This window comes from Saccostrea cucullata, unplaced genomic scaffold, assembly GCF_032062105.1.
Source record: "Saccostrea cucullata isolate Sc308-1 unplaced genomic scaffold, CSIRO_AGI_Scuc_v1 ctg644, whole genome shotgun sequence".
Taxonomy (NCBI): Eukaryota; Metazoa; Mollusca; class Bivalvia; order Ostreida; family Ostreidae; genus Saccostrea; species Saccostrea cuccullata.
In genome coordinates this window covers 297,408-316,976 of record NW_026929567.1, presented here as the reverse complement: position 1 = coordinate 316,976, position 19,569 = coordinate 297,408, and the positions used below count along the sequence as shown (strand labels likewise).

Genomic DNA, 19,569 nt, shown 5'->3' with positions numbered 1-19,569 from the left:
TCATTCATTTAATGCTGTATTTATTTTAAAGGAACGCATCATTTGTGACAAAGGATTTTGTAAACTTGTGAAGGAAACAGTGAAAATTGTACAATTTTGTCCTTTGAATGAAACAGAAATAGAAAACAAAAATAAAAACTGCCAAAACAAAATAGAAAATTCTCAACTCAACAACTGCACAAACTGCACAAAAATCCGATATCACTGCGTCCTTAATTCGCATGGCAACCAGACGATTGAGGTGTGTGCACCAGAGAAAAAAATAAATGGCAAGTACCATCATCCACAATTATTTTGCAATTCGCTGAGTGCATTAATTTATTAGTCTCTTCCAACATCAAAAATAATCCCCCTGAATTTCATATGTTTTTTTTATTCATCAGGGTTTTGTGCAGAGTTCAATGAAGAGGCTTGCGAAATAATTGCTAATCCCTATTTAGACTGCTCATCATTTAAGCCATCCTGCGGCAGTCGTTACGAATCATCTAAGGCCTATCTCTGTATGCAAAACTTTTCTACTGTCTGTTTTTTTTAATTTGTGAAACTTGTCGTATCTGTACATCACACATTCCATAAAATGACTTTACTGAAATGGACTTCAACACATATGCTGCTAGAATATCGCAGCCTCATAAGTTGAAAGCTCAAGCTAAATTGCCCAATGAAGATTTGTCAGTTGTCAGTCGTAAGTGTTATGATTGTCTGATTGATTTCTGGTTCATCAAAAGAGACTCCGCAGATTTCAATAAAACTGACATAAAGTAATCTTGAGTGAAGAAAAGCATGTCTTAAATTCAAATCTTCTTTTTTCAATAATGGAATTAGAAAGAAAAAGTACAAAAAAGTATTAAAATCAAAAACCGCCGGGATAGTAAATTGGAAACTACATGTCAGTAAATTTATATTTGCAAAGATCATGACACTTTCCTTAGGCTAAGGGAAAACTTATATTAGAATAAAAAGGAAAAGCTACTCAAATATTATAAGGCTGTCCGAAGGCTGAAAATGCCGTAAAAATATACATTTTATTTTGAGCTAGATTTTAATTTCAATATGTTATCTTTGTTTGAAATTGCAGTCTCTTGAGATAATAGTTTAAGCAGGTATAAGAATAGTCACATTTAAAATTGTGACAACAAAAATAATTTCAAATAACTTCGCAAATTCAATCGTTGTACCTTTAAGCACTCAAAAATGTGATGTTTTTTAGGTGTTAAAAATTTAAAATGTAATAAAATCATTTGAAAGTAATGAATTTATTTCAAAATTAAGAGGTCTGGTTACTTTTGTTTTTAATGTAGGGGCCTATTCAGAAAATGAAATAAAAGTTGGGGTCTATGATGTTAAATTTTGTATATTACTAAAATAGTGCTAAGCTAATTCTTTTTAAAGACTGTTATAATATAATTGATATATTAGCCATAAATGATGATAGATTTCCTGACTGTTAATGTGGTTTTATCAATATTTGTTGAACACCAATTGTTGAGGATTTTATTGTTGAAAAGATCCAGGAATTCAAATGTTGATTGTTTATTTGTATTCGTAATTATATTGTTCACGACATTTTGTATCCTCGTAAACAAAATATACGAAAATTGTTAAACCACAGTAGTTTAATATACAAATTAGGACCAGGATAGAACATTTTACTGCGCAAATTACTCTGCTGTCTGCATGTTAAAATAAAAATTCAAAGCTTACAATATTGAATGTTTTGAAAGAGGAAAAATCTATCTTTTTCAATTAGTAAAATCTTTTGCCATAAAATGTAGTTCCTCTCTGAATGTTCTCAGTATGAAATTAATGTAATCACGGGGTTTAAATTGAATATTGCTTAATTTGCATTATAAAATCTAAATTTATTGTACATGTAAGAATTAAAATATTATGTTTAATATTTCAAGTCGAGGTCAAGATAAAATCAGTTGAAAAGCCGAGGAGCGAATTTCAATAGAATGATTTCTCGCAGGAAAACATCCAATTAAAAGTTACGCCAGGAGTAAAAAGAAATAGCTTGTACATAATATTATATGCAGGAATCACACATGGACACATGACTGCCATACCCCATTCATGCTTGCTCTTTCACTCTCACCAAGGACACACTAAAACAATAGTCCACAAGGCAATCACATAACATCCAAATAATCACCTTGCACGGAGCACCGTATAAAGAAGAATACAAAACAAACCTGTAGGATACCTATACAAACTGTGAGCACAACAAACATAGAGGTGAGGTGATGCAGAGATGGAATTAGGTCCTACGATGAAGTGGCAATCAACTTTCCACCAGAGTATTAGTACTTGTACAAATACTCAAACACTGCTACATAGGGTTTATTTAAGTATTTTCTATAAATTACCAAGAAATTAGAGTTACATCTGGGCTAAAGCGGGTTATCAAATTTCGATGATACACTGAAAGGAACAATTTAATTCATTTTGTTACAATTTGTTTTCCAGGTAGAGTTAAGAAAGATTTTATTTGTAATTTCTTGTATAAATATAAAAAATAAAATTTAGAGGCACTGTTCTGAAAACAAGCAGAACAAAAACAAAAAAGGTTAGAATCGGGTTTGATTATATATGTGATTACATATGTATTTCCCTTTATATATGTTTTGATGTTTCTTTTCAGACAAGAACTGCTACAATCACAGCAACAACGATATAGTAATACAAGGAATAAAGTATGGCGATATTAATGTCACTACACAAATGCAACCAACAAGTGTTTCAACTGGATTACTACCCTTGAGCCGTAGTACTAGTTTAGAGAGATTTTCAAAACTTTTAGAACCGTAAGTATCTTAGAACCATTCCCATTTTGTTGCAAAAGATAATACCTTTTTACGCAGAGCGTAAATTATTATACAAATGTTGTTTAAATTCCATTTTGATTTGTTAATGCTCTAATTATTCGAGGCATTTACACAGAATGCTTTGATGGTTAGACCAACGCATAACAGAATTCTATATGTATGACGAATTTCATGAAATAAAGCTGGCGGCCGATAATAACTGTGTGTCATCTTACAGAATTACCAAGAAAATTACATGGTATATATCAGCAGAATTGCACAGACCCTCAATAGTCTTTGGACAGTGAGAAAATCAAAATTAAGGAACAAGTGACCAAGACTTAAATTTAAGTCATAAGTCTTGGCGCAACCATGGCCAATTTTCCTTAGTTCTTATATACACTTTTACTGGTCTTTCATCAAAAATGTTTGCAACACCTGTTACAATCTTATAATCTATACAGAAACAAGTTATTACCCATATAAGAAAAGTTGAATATATCTTTAAAATAACATGCCAGAGTTGACCATATGCGAATCTGTTTACCTGACGTACTTCCCTCTGATATTAATAAGTAGGTAGACATATTGCTGTTTACTCGGACTTTTATCCTCTTCATAGCAGAGATATTAATACCCACCCTCCAATGAACACGTGGCAGTATTTGTAGCCAAATTAATACTATAGATTGTAAAAATTTTGCCAATTTTAGAATAAGTCTTTTTATTTGAAACGTAAATCAACTGATGACCCCCGCTATACCATTGAATGTTACATGTATATTACCCTCGCAATGAATCATTTGCATATATGCGAAGTATTTGCCTTGAGTAATATTCTAATTGGGTAAGATCTCTTCAAACTTCATACAATGTACCAGCTTTGCCTCGCTAGAATATGGTAGCAATATGTCGCTCTAACTCTACTTTGGTGCCAAATAGTGATATTTTGCAGGAATATAATGCATTTTTAACTATGAAAGATTCAATGATTCTTTTTCTTTTAACACCGATAAAAAGATACCGATATTATAAGGCTTAATCTAATTACATTTTAATCCCTAATGCACTTGTACTGAGATCTACCTCTACATATACAGGCAATATTTTTTTGCTAGATCCGTTGGTCCAAGCAGTGGAGGCTGCACCTATGCGAAAGAAATGAGTTTTGTAAGCTGACTTTGTTAACCTAAATTTTTCTATGGCTATAGAAGCGGGAGTACAGGGCATATTGACTGAAGGGTGGCTATTAGTAAAACTGTTGTTCCCCTCTCCTTTTGATCAGTTTTCAGGAAATCTTGGTGCTAGGAGCACTGTACATGGATGGGTTAGTTCCGTTCTTCACCTCAAACTGAATATCATAGTCATACATGTACAACCCGAGTGTCTTTACTCTTCTTTCTTCTAATATGACCTATTTTTATGCATATGAATATATTTAAATAATTGAACCCTCCTCTCGGGATAGGATGAGGCATATTTGAATGCATAAATGAAAAGAATGAACTTCCATCCTTGAGTGTCAATAATTACGTTTGCTTTCGATTTTGAGGCCAAGCCCAGTCAGCCATCTTTCAAAGAAAACTATTGTGTCACGCCATTTGGGTCAAACCCGTGTACATTTTCGATCAAAAGGCCCAAATTTATGTAGTCGCCATTTACATTTTTAGTTTTAATCTATTTGGCACTTCTTTGCCAAAACGTTATTATAACTTAATGATAAAGCAAGACAACAATCGTTTATAAAGCCGGGTTCTGTACCTGGACTCCGTTTCTTTGAGGTCATGGTTGCTTGCAGTACATTTTGGGCCTTGGGGTCTGCTGGACTCTGCCTGCTGCTCAGCATATCTTGTTGTAACTGTTTGTTAAATAATGATAGTTACAACTGGCCTGTGTTTCTACTAGTTTCTGGTTAGTCGAGCTAGATGAGTGCCATCATTCTGCGCTACACAAAACATTAAAAAAGATTGATTGATTGTATATTGTTTAACGTCCCTCTCAGAATTTTTCACACATATGGAGACGCCATCACTTGCCGTTGAGAGCTGCAAATTTTGTCCTTCACTCGGCATCCAGGGCCATTGAGCAGGGAGGGATCTTTTTCATGCCAGCACCTACTGCGACACGGGACCTCGGTTTATACGGTCTTTATACGGTCTTATCCGAAGGACCGGTCTCCACGTCCCACAGTGGGATTCAAACCCGCAACGTAAAGATCAACTATTTACTTTGCGACTCTAGAGCAGACGTTCTAACCATTGCGCCACACGGGCGACAACGAATTTCATGAAAGACGATGGAGCAGTTGGAAAAAATATCTCTGAAAAAAAAAAACCCAAACATCTTACCTCTTTTACATTTTGTTTGATCCTTAGTGACACTTTAATAAATGATTGTTTTTCGAGTTGTTAAATCACAATAAATCTAGCTCAACGTAGAACTGGCCATAGGCTGTGCAGCTTGTGTATACATAAGATCTGTTTAAATTGATAACGTTTTTAAATTACTGTGTATTGTTCTGAGTTTTAAAAATTTAATCCAATTTAACCTGTACATAAAAATATTGCTAGCACTAGTACGGCATAATAAAAACAATATATATGTACATGTACAGGTACGTCCCTGAACATGTATTTAAAATTAAAAAAAACATACAAATGTTTAGCAGTATAATAATTACTTTAGAATTGGCAGTGCGGCTTGCATATGCCTATAACAATTGTTATAGTGTATTGTTCTAATTTATATATTTCTATTACATGTATATCAAGGTTTCTATTAAAATACCGGTATTATTGTACACGTTTGTCAGTGTGGACTTTATAAAGAAAATAAAAGTAATTGTCTACGAAGTTTATGGACAACCCACGTTTGTACATGAATGTATAGAGAAGCATCTTCAGGAAAGAGGGAGTTGAGTTGATCCCCTAGGGTTAAGTCAAGATAGAAACGGACGTTTGACATGAAATTATAGACGAATGTTCTTTGAAAGTGTTTTCTCAAGAACAACCAGGTCTTGATATGTCGTATGATCGAATATGAAAGCATTTTTTTTTTAAATTATCAGCCCTTGTGCAGGTGTACAGTGAGATCAAAATATTTTAGCTTTTTAGCACGGTCTTGTTTCTGTTGTACTCTAACCAAATGTTTAGTTCAGCTATTTGGCCTGAGCACTTCAAAAAGCATTTCTTTTCTTCCAACAGGATCCAAACAATAATTATTGTATGCATTGCAATCTTGACGATTGTTACACTTCTGCTGTTCTGGAAGTTGCCAAAATTGTTTCAGTACGTATATGTTATCCTACCTAGCAATTTGACATACTTTTTAGCTAATCTGAGTTGAAGGCTGAAGTGAGCCATTCTGATCAAAGTTTGTCTTTTGCCTGTCGTTTGTTGTCGTTGTCGTTGTTACTGTCGTCGTCGTCCTTGTAAACATTTAATCATTTTCTCAAAAACCACAGGGCCAATTTCAACCAAACTTGCCACAAAGTATCCTAAGGTAATGGTGATTCAAGTTTCTTCTTGTGAAGGGGAGATAATTATGAACTAGTGAAAAATTAATGGCATATTTTAAGATTCTTTTTCTCAAGAACCACTGGTCCAGGAAAGATGAAACGTAGGTGGAGGCATCCTAAGATAGTGTACATTCAAATTGTTCAAATCATGACCCACGGGAGTATAGAAGTCTGGTCCTGATTTTGAAAAACGGCAAATACTTATTATTTGGTCCAGGATATTTAGCCTATTTTCAGTATGCTGAATCCGAAAAAAAATATGCTGGCCTTCATGAAAATGGCGTTAAAAAGGTCAAAATGGCGATTCAAAATGGCGGACAACCAATTTTTCTAATTTTGTCTTAATGTCCTTCAAACTGGAGAATTAATGAAGAATATCTAATTGAGTGTAATACAAGTCTAAAAAATGATAATAGAATTCTAACATTATTAGTTTAAGGTAAGTCACTCCTGAAATTTGTTATATCAAGGATTTTTTGAGAAGTATACTTTGGATAAGTACTCTTAAAGTGTAACTCAAAATTTTAAAAGAAAATAGGGGGTCAATCGCAAAGAAAATAGGGGGTCAGTGTTTATCTACGGTACATTTAAGTTGACCTTTTTGCACTTAAATTTCATCTCTTTGGTTAATTACATTAACCCTTATTATATTTTATCAGATGTAAGCATGGCAATAAATATAATCTTATTTCACATAAAATAGTTTGAATAATATTTATCATAAAACAAATCTTGCAAATTGATGCGCGTAAATTATTGTGTGACCTTTTTGCACTAAAAAATAACATATTTTGGGTATTAAAAAACTTAATAGGCAATAAAATGTTTTTTAATATCAAACTTTTTACGACTTAAGTGCTGATCAGTCACAAGTATCGAGTAGTTTGAAATAATGATATAAAAAGGTGGGGTCAGTGATGTTAATTTTGAAATATTTGTCAAAATATGTGATTTTCAGGCAAAAAATGGTGTAAATTTGATCTCGACTTCTTTCATATATTTTCATTTTTTGGAAAAGTTTTTTGGAAAAGTTTTTTGAGGGAGGGTGTAAAACTTAGTCTAAAAATATAAATAAAGACCTATATTAAATATTTTTAGCAATATCAAAACGGAAAATATTCTCCGAGTAAAAGTATGTGAGGCTAAATTTCCATTACACTAAATTTTATAAATGTGCAGATTTGCAGAATTTTATGCTAAATATCCTTCCACCAAAAGAAATAGTCCCTCATAAATCTTGTTTCTTTGTAGATTTTTTGAGCAGTTTTTTCATTGAATGTTAAAAAATTTACATTGTTGAATTTGAATATGTTATAAAAATTTTATTTTAATAAGTAGTTTTGAAGTAAAAGTTTCTGCGTGAACATTTCCTAAAAGCTGACGAGTGACTTACCTTAACTCAAAAAAATTTAGTCGTTTGTACACTTAATTTGAATTTTCTCTGTTTTTTGGTCCATTGTTCTATATTCCGCTTTGTTAAGGATTTTACATTTGCAAACATCCATACACTGCAGATTTGTATTTTTTCTTCTGCATCTCACTATTCTACAACTGAATGATGGCACAGCTGTAAGTTAAAAGTCAAAATGGTGGATATTCATCTTTTTTAAAAATTATCTCTTAATGTCGTTTATATAGAAGAAAGGATTTGTGAATATCTTACTGAGCGTAGTACAAAAATGTAAAAGGCCAACAGAACACTAATTTGATCACTTTAATTCGAAAAATTTAGTCGTTAAATTTGAAATGTGTTAATTAGCTCAAAATGGCAAATCAAATGACGTCTTATACACGCGAATTTCGTTAAATACCCAAGCTGATTAATTCTTGTTCGTTTTGCAGAAAATAAATTAAAGTTTTTTTAATTCATGAAATAATGTTCAAGTATGCAGTGAAAGTTGGAGGATATTTTTGTTAATGACTTAGGATTTTTATTACACGGATTTTTGTTTAATTACTTCTATTGTTAAGATAAATTTTTGACGGTAATTCCGAAGACATTTTACCTTTTACCTGTCTCACCATGCTTCTAGATCTGCATATAAAAAGTTAATAATATCATACAATAATTGCTGTTTTGAGGACAATATGAAAATAAAGCTACCACAAGAGCAATATCTCCCGAGCGTTAAAGCGAGTGAACATTCATGCATTTGTTGGAAATTCTTGATCTATTTTAGTCCAGTGTAGAAAAAATAACTGTTTACGTTCATGTTCAAGGTCTAGTGCAACATAACTAAGTATGATTTTCAAAATGATTGACCACGACCAATTATAGGGCTAGTAATTGTTACATCATATAAATCTGAATATATTATAATATCCAAGTATAAACATATATATATTATGAATTATCAGTATAATATACGTAAATCATAAATCTCCTTGATTGTCCAGCTCTGATTCTGTGTCCCTACATTTACATTTTGTTATTCAAGTCAAAAATTCAACTGCATTCTTAAATACTTCATGCTGTGAACGGATAATTTTGTATTAAACAGTGTATATTAATTTAAAAATTTTGAAATTTACGAAAACTGAAAGAAAATATTTATGTTCAATTCTCCCTCGACTCTTGATACAACCTTACACTAAAGAAGTGTGGATCAAGTTGCCTTGTAAAGTTCTTGAAGACTAGTGTTTAAGAAAATTTTGTTGTCAAGAGAAGTGTTGTCTAGATCGAAATCAGGAATGACTTAAGCCTCTTGGTACGAAAGCTTGCAAGTTATAGGAATCACGAGGAAACTGCAGGCTCTCTTAAATTGCATAATTTTAGAACTTTTCTCACCAAAATATATTACACAATGTGATTTCAGGTGATCAAGTTTGCGAATTTTCTTATAATAGAATGACCTTTCTACCCTAAAAGACCACAAATCTATACGAGGTCACAAAATAAAGTGCTACATGTCTTGAATATCAGAGATTTTTTTAATACCCTCCGCTTAATAAGCGGGAGGGTTAAGAGTAATCGGTATGTCCGCCGTTCTTCTGTTACGCTTTGGGGTACCAATCTCTTATCCGCAACTTCTTTCATGCCGCAGAATGAAATTTGCTGAAACTTTCACAGAATCTTTACTGCATATTGTCATTGTGACCTCCAATTTCACTTTTTGATCCGACACATATTTTGGGTTTTCCATAGCAAAACATGGACACTGTCATTATAATCATATGGGAGACCGGGTTAATATTTAGTGAGCTAATTGCTCACAGTACCTCTAGCTGATTTTGCATATGGGTTTGGAAAACAATAGACTTTTAATATTTGAACATAAATGTGTTGTTCCTTGAGTGTTGGTTTATAGATTGTAAATTGAGTCGCCCACGTGGTGCAGTGGTTGGAACTTCTGCTCTAGAGTCGCGAAGTAAGGAGTCAATCCTAACGTCGCGGGTTCGAATCCCACTGCGGGACGTGATGACCGGTCTTTCGGATGATACCGTATAAACCGAGGCCCTGTATCGCAGTAGGTGCTGGCACGAAAAAGATCCCTCACTGCTCAAAGGCCCTGAGTGCCGAGCATAGGACAAAATTTGTAGCCCTCCACCGACAAGTGGTGGCGTCTACATATGAGTGAAAAATTCTCGAAAGGGACGTTAAACAATATACAATCAATCAATCAATTGATTATAAATTGTTTAACACCGAGTCGGCAATTTTTCAGTCATGTTTCGGCGGACTATCAGTTTAAATAATCCTTGACATGGGCACCATTTTACTTGAGTGTTGAAAATACCAAAATTCCGAAGACAGACTGAAATACATGTATATAACAAATAAAGCTGGAATAGAAGATGTTAGGGGATAATACTAAGTTCTTATAAGTGCTAAAAAGCTAGAACAAAGTGTTCGATAAAATCGGACAAGAATTTCTTCTGTTATATTTGATGGATCGCCGAGGGATCTTGAAGTAGAAGTGCTAGTTTATAATGACAGGATTCGGGAGTGATTTTAGGTGGACGGGGCTCAAAGGCTTTGGAACACGTACGGACAAAAACGAAGAGGAAAATTTGGAAACTCTTAAGTCGAGTTAACTATCTCCAGAAAAAATGAATCTTTTCAAGTATATTTTGTTCATATCAATATACTATATTTATTAAAAACAAGCTGCAATTTATTTTCTGCAAAACGAACCAAAAATAAGCAGTTTCAACGAAATTCGAGAGTATCCGACGTCCTTTTGAATCGCCATTTTGAGCTAGTAAAAACATTTCTTTAAAAGACTAAATTTTCCGATTTAAAGTGATCAAATTAGTGTTCTGCTAGCTTTTACATTGTTGTTCTATGCTCAGTAAGATATTCACAAATCCTTTCTCCTATGAAAACAAAAATAAGAAATAATTAAAAAAAAAGATTAATATCCGCCATTTTGGATCGGGATTTTGACTTTTAACTTACAGCTGCGCCATCATTCAGTTGTAGAATAGTGAGATGCAGAGGAAAAATTTACAAATCTGCAGTGTATGGATATTTCCAAATGTATGATCCCAATATGGAGAAATGACGTGCAGTTTATTCATGAGGTTAATCCCACGTGATTTACTTCTCATTATTATTCATAAGATCCTGCAACTCAAAATTATACCATTTCTTTAATTTTTGATATAAAAAATGCAAGACTTTTTTATTTGAATTTCTTTAAGCACTCGACATATCTAAATGGGTAGAACATAGCGTTATCGTAATTTGGCAATTAATGATACCGTATGTTTCAATAATTAGTAGGTCAGGCGAATGCAAAAAATTGCCGTTTTTAAATTTAAAAGGCGGTCGTAACTCTTCATACAATTTTATAACAGCAATATTTTCTGAAAATAAACCTTCGTTTGCACCTATTAATCGGCGGAAGAACTCTGTCATCATGCAATAAACACTTACATTTAATCACCAAAAATGATAAAAACACTAATTCAGTTCTCTTTTCTTCATTAAAACAATGTACTCTCGCTTCGAATTTTCAAATCAAAAAGGCGGTCGCAACTTTCACTTTGGCATCAACATCATTGTTATTTCCGGTAGAGGATATAAAGAAAAAACAAAATATCGGCGGAAGAACTTTATCCAAAATAGTTAGAATGTAAAAATTTGCAATTTTTTGTACATTCTCTATATAAACCTTTACAGAATCTGCCGCCATTATAGCTCCAATATGGCGAATATGTAAATGAGCAGAATGAATACCATTTCTCCATATGCAAAAAAAAACGCAATATAGAACAATAGACAAAAAAATCAGAGAATATTCGAATTACGAGGGGTGATCAAAAAGTTCGCAAACGATCTCTATATCTACAAAATACAGAATGAAATTCGGTACACACATAGCCATGCATAAGTTCTTTAAATAGCATATCCTGAATAAAGGTTTTCTCCTCGTTTATGACGTCACTATGTGAAAATGACGTCACTATTTAGGTCACTTGTGACGAAAAATGGTTGTCTCAGTCGAACTCCTTCAACAAACGACTGTATAATTTATTGTATATCTTAGAAACCCCTCTACAGTATCATATAATAATTTGTACACAGTTTATTGAGATCAATGAGTTCCTATAAATTCAATTAATTGGATTAATCGTTTTAGTGAAGGAAGGCTGATGGTAAAAAATGATACTTGTCATCTTGCCCAGTGAAAGCAAGTTTGAAAAGATATGTATTTTTAATTAAGCAATTTGCTATCAAAGACTTCCAATTAGCACTTTGAAAAATAGTTGAATATTTGAACAATGATATAAGTATTAAATACCTAAGATATCGTTTACGTTAGATTTTAAACATATTAGATATGATAAAAAGGATGCGCCCATTCTGTGTCCACCTTGAATAAAGGTCTCTCCTGAGACAGAAGATTTGTGTTTTAATGGTCACCATGCTTATTATTGGAAAGGATATTATTATCCACCCATTATGTTGCCGAGATATGACCATTTCTGACAAATGAACTCTTCTTAAATTTAAAATAAAATTTATTCACATGGAAAGAAATATAAAACTCGGAAAAATCTTTCAACTTTTGTGACATAACGCTACGGAGGGGGTCACAATACCGCCAATATCACGTGATCTGCATGCGCAGAACGGTGGTTGATGTGCATTAAAATCGGGGAGGATTAATTTAAAATATAATCAACATTAAAACCAAATATTGTTTCTTTTATAGAAGTTATTCAATTAGTTTGCATACTTTTTGATCACCCCTCGTAAGTGTAGAAATGACTGAATTTTCTGAGTTAAACTAATAATGTTAGCATTCTATTATCATTTTTATACCTGTATTACACTCAGTGAGATATTCACATATTATTTTTTCTTTTTGAACGATATTAAGAGAAAATTGGAAAAATTGGATGTCCGCCATTTTGAATTGCCATTTTGACCTTTTTAACGCGATTTTCATGAAGGCCAACATATTTTTTTTTCGGATTCAGCATACTTGAAGTAGGTCAAAAAACTATGATGGACCAAATAATAAGTATTTGCAGTTAGAAGTATTTTTTTTAATAAATCGGACCAGACTATAGCGGGGCCACAATGGCTGATCAAAGTTTTACACAGGAGTAATTAGGAAAAATCTTTTAAAAATCTTCTTCTCCAGAAACATTAGACTAAGAAAGATGAAACTTATGTGAAGGCATTATTACAACTCACTTTGAAAAATTACGCTCTTTGAATGTTTTTTCAAAGCGTGTTAATATCGACCATATAAACGTACTTTAAAAATGCGAATGACTTGGTCAATCTTCTTGCAAACCGTAGGTGTGGTAAATAATTGAATCTTTTTTATATTTCTTAGGCGATGAGGTTACTTCAGGATGTGGAAGTGAGCGATTTTGATTTTTCTAAGCTTTGAAAATTCTTTCTCTGTTAAATGATTTACTGTTATTTATAGTAATTATTTTTTCCAGTTTGCATGCATTTTATGTACACTAAATTTATTGAAAGTATTCAACGTCATACTACTTATACATATATTTGTGTGTAACATAGGCATCGATAAAGGGAAAGGGGCGGGGGCTTAGGCACGCAAAAATTTTGAAGAGAAATACATATATATTATAGGAATTGAAAATTGGGCTTACCTTTAATTTAATTTAATTTAATTTGCTATTGACGGTTATGTTGAAGGTATAAGAAAAAAAGAGTTTATCTGAAAGAGAGACCTTCTACTAGCCTTCTCCTTATTCTCACTGAGATTAAATGAGTACATGTAAATAAAAAAGGTTTTCGAAAGATATAATTGTTACAAATTGATTCTCTCAATTACTAAATTCAAAGTCTAGATTTTTTTGTTTTATACATATATTTTTTTTTCAAAGTGCTTAATATGTCCCCGTGAAATAAAAATGTTTATGTAAACTCTTAACGCACTTTGATTTTTTTTTTCAAAGTGCATTAAATGTCTCCCAAATTTTTCAAAAAAAAAAGTTTTCAAAGTGCTTTGATTTTGTCCAAGTTTTTCAAATTGCGTTGCTACAAGTAATCCTCAGGTAGTGTTGATTCAAGGTTGTTCAAATCATGATCCCCCGAGGTAGGGCAGGGCTGCGATGGCCGATCAAAGTTTGACTTAGGAATACATAGGAAAAGTCTTTTAAAATCTTCTTCAGAACCATTTGGCCAAGAAAGATGAAACTCACCTGGAAGCAACCTTAGGTAGTTCTTGGGGATAGGTTGTTCACACAGTGTGATGTCAAGTTTTATATAGCAATATACTAAAATATCTTTAAAATATTTCTAAAGAACACCAAATACATTATTAGTATTTTTTAGGGAACAAATGGAAATATCCTCCGGTAGTTTAGAATAAAGTTTGTTCAAGTTATGACCTCCGGGGTTTAGGGTGTGGCCACAGTGAGGGATCAATAATTTGCATAATAATATATAGGAAAAAATATTCTCCAGAACAGATAAATTTTGTTAAGTCAAATTGACATGTCAGCATCTGCAAGGAGTGAAGATTTAAATATATACACATTGTGTTCCAGAAGGGGGGTTGTAATGAGTAGTCACAGTAATATGTTGGAAAAAATATCTAAAAATCTTTTTTTCAAGTCTGGCAAAGTTATATATATATGCTTTATTGATATAGTGACTTTCTTAAGTAATAGAAAATTTAAATCCTCTCTCCCCCAACAAGTAAAATTTTCAGTTATGAGCTGATCTGTGTCTTAATTAGCTCATAATTCAATATTTAATAGTATGTCTTCCCTACAAGTTTTTTTTACAATAATTTTTCCTTTTATAGTATTCATAATATTCTGAATGATGCATAAAACGGTTAAGGTAAATTTTGATTTTGAGATCTATATAAAAAAAAGCCTGCAATGCCTCTCATGGTAAAAAATGAAAGGTTTATAGGCATAATACATTTTAACAGACAATTTTTATGCATTTACAGATATTTGAAAAAGAGAAGAAACCTTCCAGGAGAGGTAATTATCAACATCAGTACCTGTTAAACTCTACGCTGTCTATCATTTTCGAAATTTCCATTACCGCTACATAGTCATTACCGCTATACAAAAGTTACATTACCACTACATTTAAAAGTATGAGTTATCGCTACATTGCTTTTTTGTAAGCCAGCCTTTTATGCGAGTACAGATATAAAGTAAAAAATATATATGCATCAGACCTGTTTTCCCAGATCACCATAGGGAATTTAAAATAGATACTAAGACCTTGGGTAGAATGTTTTTTTTAAGTTTTTAAATTAATTTGAAATCTATTCTAATATTTAAAATAGAATAAAAAAAATAAAGAATTGGTAAAGCTTTAATGCCATCTGCTGTCTTGTTTTGTCACCACTTTTATATTTTGCTTTCAGTTTCCTTGTCTTATAAGAATGCATTGTAACGTAAAATCCCTCATTCAATCAGGTATCCAAACCATGTAGAATGAGACATACATGTTCATCTAATCGAACAAAACATGGTCTCAGTACTTATATTCAAATATTTGAAGGAGAACATGTTTAAGACCAAACTTTTTTCTGACACTATCTTATACATTACCTCTGTCAACATTGCCAAAAATAAAAAAAAATGTTTAGCTGAGAATTCTCATCATCTTCATTTTTTAAAAGTTGACTTTGATTTAGGGATTGCCTATTTCAACAAATGGTCTCTTAGGTTGTAAGTATTGGAATTAATGTTGCAGAAAAAATACATAACCCTCGCTAGCGGGTTATGCTATTTTTTTTCTGCGTATTAGCTGCAATGTCTATTTCCATCAAAACAATTCAAGAAAGATATCTGTTGTTGCGTTCATTACGTACATGTAGAACTGAAAACCTTTAATATTGTATTACTGAAATGATCAATCTTCAATGTATGTTTCATGATGGAACAGATGATGATCAAGACACTTCCAAAAATTGTCCTTTCAATAGTATTAACAAACCTCTAATAAATATAAAGAAAACTTGGTTGTTCTACCTTTTGACATGCTTTTCATCAGCAAAAGATTTTTTTACGAAACTCTAATCGAAATGAGTAGGATAGATGAGCAAAATGTAAAATATACTCCCCTTTAGGAAGTATATTTAAAAGATAAACCAAGGACAATTCGATGAGTTCAATTAAAATGGTAGGAACTCATCAAGTACCACCACCAAGACATAACGTGACTTCTATTTATAGCGAAATGTTTCTTAAAAATAAGCGAACAGAAAAGCAGTACCCCCGAGTTTAATAACTTCTTTGAATAAAATACATAATTGAAAAATATCTACTATGCCTAAAAATGCTGATAAAATATTACTGTTCAGTCAGTAAAATAATTATTACAAATAAACATTCACACGAAACCTTACCCGATGTTTTAGGTCTAATACGAGGGGTGGTCAAAAAGTTCGCAAACTAATTGAATAACTTCCATGAAAGAAAAAATATTTGGTTTCAATGTTGATTTTAAAATTTTAAATTTTAAATTAATCCTCTCCGATTTCAATGCACAGCAACCAACGTTTTGTGCATGCGCGAACCACGTGATATTGGCGGTCACGTGACCCCTTCCGTAGCGTTCTAACACAAAAGTTGAAAGATTTTACTGAGACTTATATTTCTTTCCATTTAAGTTAATTTTTATGACATGAACAGTTCATTTGTCAGAAATGGTCAAATCTCCGCAACAGAATGGATGGATAAGAATATCATTTCGAAAATAAGCATGGTGACCTTTAAAAAACAAATTTTGTGTCTCGGGAGAGATTTTTATTCAAGGTGGATAGAGAACTGTAGCCTCCTTTTTATCATATCTAATATGTTTAAAATCAAAAGTAAACGATATATTAGGTATTAAATAATTATACTATTGTTCAAATATTCAACTATTTTTCAAAGTGAAAATTGAAGGTCTTTGATAGCAAATTGCTAAATCAAAAACACAAATCTTTTCAAAATTGCTTTCATTGGGCAATATGACGAGTATCATTTTTAACCAACTGCCTTCCTTCACTAAAACGATCAATCCAATTATTAATTAAATTTTAGGAACTCATATATCTTAGTTAACTATGTACAAATTATTATATGATACTGCAGAGGGATGTCTAAAATATACAATAAATTGTACAGTCGTTTGTAAAACGAGTTGGTTTGAGACAACCATTTTTTGTAACAAGTGACCTACATAGTGACGTCATTTTCAATTTGTGACGTCACAAACAAAGAGAAAAAGTTTTCTCAACATATGCTATTTATAGACCTTGTGTATGGCTATATGTGTACCGAATTTCAATCAAATCTGAATTGTGGTTTTGTAGATATAAAGATAGTTTGCGAACTTTTTGATCACCCCTCGTACATATAAACCCCAGAATTTTTCGTGAAACCATTCTAAGGATTTTAACAGCACTTTCCAAGTATTTTAGAAGTCAAGTTTTCGATCTGTACAAATCTCATGTTCTAAAATATTCAGCTTATTCTTATTGTTTTGTAATATTTATAAATTTGATACGAATGACAGAGGACAGGGCAATCGGGAAAAGTAAATATCTGACTTTTTTCAAAGATATAATCGATGAAAATACTAGTAAATGACCATACCTGTTTAATAAATTTTAACCCCGTTTGATTTTTACATAAATTTACAATTTTTGCTTCTGAACTCCCTTTAACGTATCTTTGTACATGTCGTCTTAGCTATATTCTCTTTACACATGATCATTTCCCAATTTTCTTGATGTACGCTTATAACGTCATCGGTTTGTCGATTGTGATCCAAATGAGAGAAAGAGCATAAAAAAAAACACATTTTATTTTTGTTAATGTTTACATGTATATGTTTCTACTTATTTTCTGGAGTTAAATTACATCTCTTAATAGCGAGCGCGCTTCATGAAATATGCCTATCTGACAAGTCTTTATGATTCATACACCAATAAATCCCGCAAAACTTAGAAAATTCCTTAAATAATTGCAGGCTCATGTCGCCGAAGTATCATGGCTAAATAGACTAATTTGTAGGAATAGAGGAAATTCGAAAATTCTGTACATACGTCAGGCAAATTTCTGTGTGAAACTTTCCAGAAACCTTTTACTACCGAATATCCTTTGCGCAAATAAATAAATAACGTAAAGTATAACAGGTTTTCAGTTTATAGAAATCTTTCAAAGAAACAAAAAACAAAGAAAAAAATAACTCTGAAATTTTTTTACCAAATGCACTAGGTCTAAGGTTTCATTCAGACGCTCGGCTGTCTCCGTGAGCTCCGACGAGCTCCGTGTCGTCATGTGATGTCACAGCTACATGTAGTTGAGATGTCTCATGGGGCTGATGTTTGAAGAAAGATATGGAGATAGCGAACAGTATTCAATCTCAAAGTCCATAAAACAATACAATATAAGAGCAGAGCAAACACGGACCCCCGAAACATCAGAGGTGGTATCAGGTGCCATGGAGGAGTGAGCATCGCTTGCCGACTGGTCACACCCGCCGTGTGCTCCTTTTTATGATCAGGAAATAACGGAAAAATCCGTCGTCAATTCAGTTTATAAATGATGGACTAACAATAATCTTTTATGAAAAACGTCAGTCAGCATTTGACTCAATGATAAATTGTATTTGCTGACGAGGTCATTGTATCGACTATAGAACTAACGAAATGCTGACTTTAAAAGAGACTGCTTATATTCTTGTTTTATCTAATTGCTTGTCAGTAATTTACCTCGTTTCAGAAATTGTTCATACGTAGAGCATGCTCTTGCTTATCGAATCAACTCAGATATATATACTCCGTATGCAAGCGATGAAGGTATTTTGCTGCATAAGTCAGGGAATTTGACGATAAAAAGTTAAAGTCATCACGTTTATCATATAGTTTGATTATTAGATTACTATTAGCGTCTTTTTTCAAGTAAAATATTCAAGTGGCAAATAAATTTTTCAACTGTTTTTGATGGTACTACTGTGCTCGCTCCAACGGTTACATAGTAAATCATGTTACCAATATCACCAAAAATTGTGTTCTTAACTTGATGGACGACAACTTGTTTAAAAAGACGTCATGATGTATCACTGATTTAGTCCAGTTAGAATATTCTGAATGCTTCCTTATTACCCCTGCTAAGTTTAAAACTAAAAGGAGTTCTCAATTTGTTACTTTAAATGTTACTGTTTGTACTGGGGATACTTCTCCTTATTAAGAATTACGAAAGGTTTTTATGATGAAGACCTATATTTACTTCAACTGATAGGAAGACTCGCAACATTGTCTGGTTGATATTATGCAATCGTTTCAAAACAATTGTTACTTACTTGTATCACCATTTGTTTTAATAATTTTTGGAAAGAATTCCTCAGCACATTAGAATATATTTTTTTTTACAAAACTGTCAAAGAACTTGTACATTTCATTAATAATTGATCTACAATCTTGTCTTCCTGAATTTTACAGGAATAAAAAGTTAATAATTACCTGATTAGTGTTATTAAATTTTAATTCCTTCTAATTTTTTAAACTAATCTTTATTAGGTAAACAAGGTAATCATATAAGATAAATATAGATATTTTGATTTTTTACATTGTTTTTGTAGTGAATTACTTTTCCTTAAAATTCTTAGATGCATCTTCTTCATATTTCTAATCCAAGTGAATGTGGGCATGTAGCAATAACCCAGCACTTAAAAGTGGAGTTAATGAAAGGCGATGATTACCTACTTAGCAATTGCAATGGCCTTTGTTTAAGATATCGAAAACATTTGAAATACTGTTAAAAAATGCAGGTAGAATATATTATTTTTAG

General features: G+C 32.3%; 1 long non-coding RNA gene across 1 annotated transcript; it reads left to right on the top strand.

Moving 5' to 3' along the window:
• Positions 1-382: 382 nt before the first annotated feature.
• Positions 383-6,097, top strand: LOC134281243 (uncharacterized). The gene is made up of 3 exons (XR_009995040.1): positions 383-500; positions 2,645-2,807; positions 6,011-6,097. It is a non-coding gene; the product is annotated as an uncharacterized LOC134281243 (long non-coding RNA).
• Positions 6,098-19,569: the final 13,472 nt, after the last annotated feature.